Source organism: Canis lupus, chromosome 2 (genome assembly GCF_011100685.1).
Source record: "Canis lupus familiaris isolate Mischka breed German Shepherd chromosome 2, alternate assembly UU_Cfam_GSD_1.0, whole genome shotgun sequence".
NCBI classification, from domain to species: Eukaryota; Metazoa; Chordata; class Mammalia; order Carnivora; family Canidae; genus Canis; species Canis lupus.
This window is the reverse complement of record NC_049223.1, coordinates 82,990,512-82,996,511: the sequence shown is the minus strand read 5'-3', so window position 1 is coordinate 82,996,511 and position 6,000 is coordinate 82,990,512.

Genomic DNA, 6,000 nt, shown 5'->3' with positions numbered 1-6,000 from the left:
ACAGGTTGATTACGATGTTTACAAACCCAGCTTAGGTGTCTCAGCCCTGACAGGTATTGGCAGGTGCTATCTTGGCTGTGACATTTGTAGAACTACTTTATCCTGTTTAAAGGATGACCTCTGTGACAAAGGAATGCCGCACCTTCTGACCCTGTTTGTGAAGCTTTAGAAAGGCATTATTATTTCTACGGTTAAACAAAGACTCTTACGAAGGCAACAGAGTTTAAATATGGTGGGAGGGACACACAGCCAAATTAAACTGGAAAAGAAATGAATTCAAACTGCAGGCCCAGAGTTCTTGATAAGCTCTGGCTAAAGCACTTCTATCTCACAGATCAGATTTAAATTACAACGTAGGGTGCTGGTCTCTATCAATCAACAATATCCATCAAGGGAAGACTCTTTGTCTACCATTGTTTGAATAATGGAAGCCTTTACAACTGTTTTCATTCCCAAGGGCTTAGAACAGATTTGGGACTTGGGACATGCATGCGCAGTAGTCAGACAGTGGGACGGAGCATACAGATAAATGTGGATGGTGCATATGTAGGGATTCATACACACGGGAAATGACCAATGTGGGGTTTACTCCTGTGCTGATTGCATAGTGTCCCCTCCCTCTCCCAAATTCATGCCCACCTGGAACCTCAGAATGGGACGTTATTTGCAAATACTGCCTTTGCAGATGTCATTAGTTGAGACGAGGTCATATTGGTCTAGGGCCTTAAATCCAAAGACTGGTAACCTCATAAGAAGGTCTTGTGAAAACACAGAGGGGCGTAGGGAAGAAGGCCACAGGAGCAGGGCGCCTGGGTGGCTCGGTTGGTTAAGCATCTGCCTTAGGCTCAGGTCATGATCCCAGGGTCCTGGGATCAAGCCCCGCCTGCATGAGGCTCTTTGCTCAGCAGGGAGTCTGCTTCTCCCTCTCCTTCTGCCCTCCTCCCCTGCTCGTGCTCCCTCTTGTGCCCGCACACATGCTCTATCTCAAATAAATAAAGTCTTAAAAAAGAAAAAAAGAGTTGGATTAAGACTCACCAACACATGACCCCTGAAAGAAAAAAAGAAAAGCAAGCAAGCTATGGGAGCATGGAGACAGATTTGGAGGGATGTGTCTGCAAGCCAAGGACGACCAAGACAATCCGCAGAATCCAGATGAATCTAGGAGAGAGGTGTGGTGCAGCTTCTTCCTCAGAGCCCCCGGCAGGAACCAGCTGACTCCGCCAACCCTTGGGTGTCAGACTTCTGGCCTCGGGACCTGTGAGCGCATCACACGCCGATGGTCCCGAGCCCCCCAGGCGGTGCCCTTGCTGCCGGCAGCCCTGGAACCTGCTCTAACTTCTAAAGGAAAATCTCATGGAAACACGGGCTCCTGGGGAGACACAAGGTTTGGGTGGGAGAGAAGAGGGGTGACGGGGGAATTCCAGAGGAAAGGCCAGCGGAGGGAAGACAGGGCGAGCTTTCCCAGCGCAGAGCGGGCGGCCAGAAGCAGGGCTCCTCCTGCAGCAGCACCTGTTAGGTGGGTGAGGAGTGGGGGCCACCTGGGTAGTAGGAGGGGCCAACCTGGCTGTAGACACACCTGGAAAGGGGCACTCGGGAGCTTAGTCTGGGGCGATGCCTCGGGGCTGTCCCACGTCAGCGCTTTCTGCATGTTTCTGGACCCGATTTATCCTCTACTCCCCGACGGCTGCTTGCTGCTTCCTGCCGGAAAAGATTTCCACTCCAGGGTTTTGTTGCCAGCCTAGATGTTTTATTCATGTTCTCGCAGCGGTGTATTAGCGAATTAATTCTGCCTTCAACGAAAATGAAGACTTTACCAACCTTCCCCTTGTGTTCTCTAGGACGACACTGCCTTGGGCCCGGAGTTTGTTATACCAGGGGCTCCGAGACAGGAGCAGAGGCTGCGACCTGGGGACCTCCGCACAGCAAATTCTGAACTTTTAAACTGACTTCTTACTATGTTTGGTTCTAAACATGTGGTCTAAGAAGAGCAATGGAAAAATCTAGAAACAGTGCTCTGAATTTTCTTATAGGATGGAATACACTTATGGGGGGCGGGGTCACAAATTTGAATTGGTTAGAAATGTTAGCATCGTGGCATTGGGTTTTCCTTTTTTTTTTTTTCTTTGCACAGGATTTTCTCTTTGTTGTTTCATTCCAGAAAAGGTTATTAGACAAACCACAACATAAAATCCCAATTCATTTACTTTTGTCTGGCTCCTTCCCAACAGCTCACCTTTTCAGGACAATGATTTGGTATTTGTATGCGTTGTGAATAGATCACCACAATGTCTGGTTGACCTCCACCAAGAACGTTTTTCTTGTGATGAGAACTTTTGAGATTCACTCTCTTAGCAACTTACAAATATGCAATATAGTATTATTAGCTATAGTCACCATGCTGTCCATTACATCCCCATGACTTGTTTATTTTTTAAAATTTTATTTATTTATTCATGAAAGACAGAGAGAGAGAGAGAGGCAGAGACACAGGCAGAGGGAGAAGCAGGCTCCATGCAGGGAGCCCGACGTGGGACCCGATCCCAGGACCCCGTGATCATGCCCTGAGCAGAAGGCAGACACTCAACCACCCGAGCCACCAGGTACCCCGACTTAATTATTTTACAACTGGAATTTTGTACCTTCTGACCACTTTCACCAATTTTGCCCACTCTCCAAACCCTGCCTCTGGTAACCACCAATCTATTCCGTGCCTATGACTTTGATTTTGTTTTAGAATCCATATATAAATGGGATCATATGGTGTTTGTCCTTCTCTGACTTATTTCACTTAGCATAATGTCTTAATGTCCATCCATTTGTTGCAAATGGCAAGATTTATTTTTCTTTCTGGCTGAATAATATTCCACTGTGGTTATCTATCTATGTATCTACCTACCTACCTATATCAGTATATCTCCTATATATAGTACATGATCTCTCTCTATATATGTATTTATATAAGTATTATATGTAATATAGAGAGATATAGAAAATGTGAGATATATGTATCATACATTAATGATCTATATGGACATCCATATATATCCACTCCTCCACCAACGGACACTTTGGTTGCTTCCATATCTTGGTTATTGTAAATAATGCTTCAATAAACATGAGAGTGCATCTATTTTTTTAATTAGTGTTTTCATTTTCTTTGGACAAACACCCAGAAGTAGATTTGCTTCATCATCTTATAGTTCTAATTTTAATTTTTAAAGGCACCTCCACACTGTTTTCCATAGTGGCTACAGCCATTTACCTTCCCACCAACAGTGCACAAGGGTTCCCTTTTCTCCATATCCTCACCAACACTTGTTACTTCTTGTCTTCCTGATAATAGCCATTCTCACATGTATGATGTAATAGCTCATGTGGTTTTGATTTGAATTGCCCTAATGATCGGTGATGTTGAGCACCTTTTCATGTACCTACTGGCCATTTTTATGTCTTCTTTGGAAAAATGTCTATTCAGATCCTCTGCCCATTGTTTTTATTGTTCTGTTCAGTTGTATGGGTTCTTTATATATTTTGGATATTAGCCCCTTATCAGATACATGATTTGCAGATATTTTCTCTCACTCAGCAGGTTGCCTTAAAGTAATACTGATAAAAAAGAGTGGGGCGCAAACCTGCATGGAGCATGCAGGGAGCATAAGGATGCCGCTCTGGTCTTCCACTGTACTCTGCTTTTGTAAGCAACCCAGACTGCACCAATAGACTCTAGTTCTTGGAGGGTGGGAGTGGTGTCCTTGTCCCTTTGTGTTCTCCCCAGTGCCCGGAGATCGTAGGGAAGCAGTGGCCAGTAGACAGATCATGGGCTTTGGCACCAGACAGGTTCTTGAGTCCTGCCTCTGGCACTTTTACAATCTGTGCTTTTGTTTCTTCATCTGCAAAAGGGCTGTCGTTGTTCATCTCATCGGAAAAAATTTGCACCAAGAAAGGAGACTCAGGTTTTTTGTTTTCTGTTTTTTTTTTTTTTTAAGTGGTGTGTTATTCAGACAAAATAGGAGTTCATATGATGCTGTTGCCCTTAGACACCCAATCCCTTCTCCTTGACCGAGATGTTCTTGCCTGACGGTCCAGGGAGACTATTTAGAATGGTTTGTTTATGCAGATATTTTTTTTAAAAAGTACATCCCAGTTCCTACTGTAGTATCTAGATTCAGGAGTGGCTAGTTGAAGTTACCTATGCCAGCTCTCAACTTTCCAGTGTCTGTGTGCATGTGTAGAGAGTATAGTTTACTCGCTAAGCCTACAGCTTACTAGGGAACTACATCGTCTAGGCTGGAAACCTAGCTTTGTTACTAACTAGGCAGATTCTTTAACTTTTCCTGGCCTCAGTTTCCTCAGTTGTAAAATGAGGCCAGTGCTTATCACATAGGGTTATTATGAGGATGAATAAGACAGTCTGTGCAGCATACCTAGAGTAGAAGCAGGTGGAGAATAAATACGGTTATCATTCGAGGAATTTTAAGTCCACTTACATTCCCATTGGTGATATGTTGTAAATTCCTTAATCTTGGTTGTAAAATCTTTCATCTTTTTAGGAGCTCTGCTGTAGGTCTTATGGTTGCTCTGCTGAGCAGGAATTCTTGTGGTTTCTATTATAACCATATGCTGTCTTTTTAAATGCACCATGTCTTTGGTCCATACATACTTGCTGTAATCTAGCCATTTCTGAAGAGCCAGAGAGAAGACTTTTTTCCCCATTAAAAATGTCTATATAGTGTTTACTATGTGCCAGACAGTTCTGGGTACTGGGGCGTTGTGGTGAATGACATGTCCCCTGCAAGGGAACTACACACCAGAGTACAAAACTGGCCAGGACCTACACTAGATGTACCTGTGTAGAGTGGAGTTTCATTCATGTTACAGATTCAGACAAAGAGTGCATTTTATACTTCCATCTCAATATAGAAGTTGCCCATGAGATGTGATGAAAATGTCTGAGTTTCCTTCTCTCATCCTTTAGCAATATATTTCACCTTTTGAAGAAAGCAAAAGAGTAATATTTAGCATATCAGACAAATAATAAACACTCATGAAATTACATTGTTTTCTTGACAGATAGCATCTTTTTTGGATTAAGTTGGTAAAATATACACAATGATTTATCCTGAGAGGTGGCACAGGTTGAAAAATAGAAACACGTACAAGAAAAATACACAGAGGAAAATTAACGCAATGGATGATTGGGGGTAACTTAGAAGAGCTGAGAATATATATACCCAGTGTGGCAGGCTAATGCCCCCCAGAATTTGTTCACATCCTAATCCTCATATGGAAAGAAGTCTTTGCAGATGTGATTATGTGAAGGATTTTGAGGTGGGGAGATTATCCTGAGTTACCTGGGTGGATCCTGAATGGGATCACATGTACCTTCAGTAAGAGGGGTGCAGGTGGAGATTTGAGCTAGACCCAGAGGAGAAGGTGATGTGGAGATGAAGCAGAGAGATTTAAAGAGGCTGGTCTGGAAGACTGGAGTGATGTGGCCACAAGCCTACGCATGCTGGCAGCCACCAGAAGCTGGAAGAGGCAAGGAACGATTCTCCCCTAGAGCCTCCAGAGGGAGTGTGCCCCTGCTGACGCCTTGATCTTGGTCCAGGGATGCTGAGGTTGGACTCCTGGCCTCTAGAACTGCGAGAGTCCATTTCTGGTATTTGGAGCTACACAGCTTATGGTAACTTGTTACAAGAGCCACAGGAAACTAACACACCCAGTCATTTCAGATTAAGGCTGGAAAGACAACCACCAAGGATTCAGTCATCCATGTCTTGGGATTAGGTTATCCAGGATGTGTCTAGTATATGTCACTGTCTTGCTTTCAAACTTGATGTCCCTTTATCTTCCTTTGCATTTTATTGAATGCCAGATAGCATAGAGCTTTAACATTTTTTTTTACTTGTAGATCTGTGTTTTAATTGTGGATGGAATGATGGCATCTCTTTTTTGAAGGTATCCCAGGTAATTTTAAGGCATGGATTGTGTTGCAAGGCA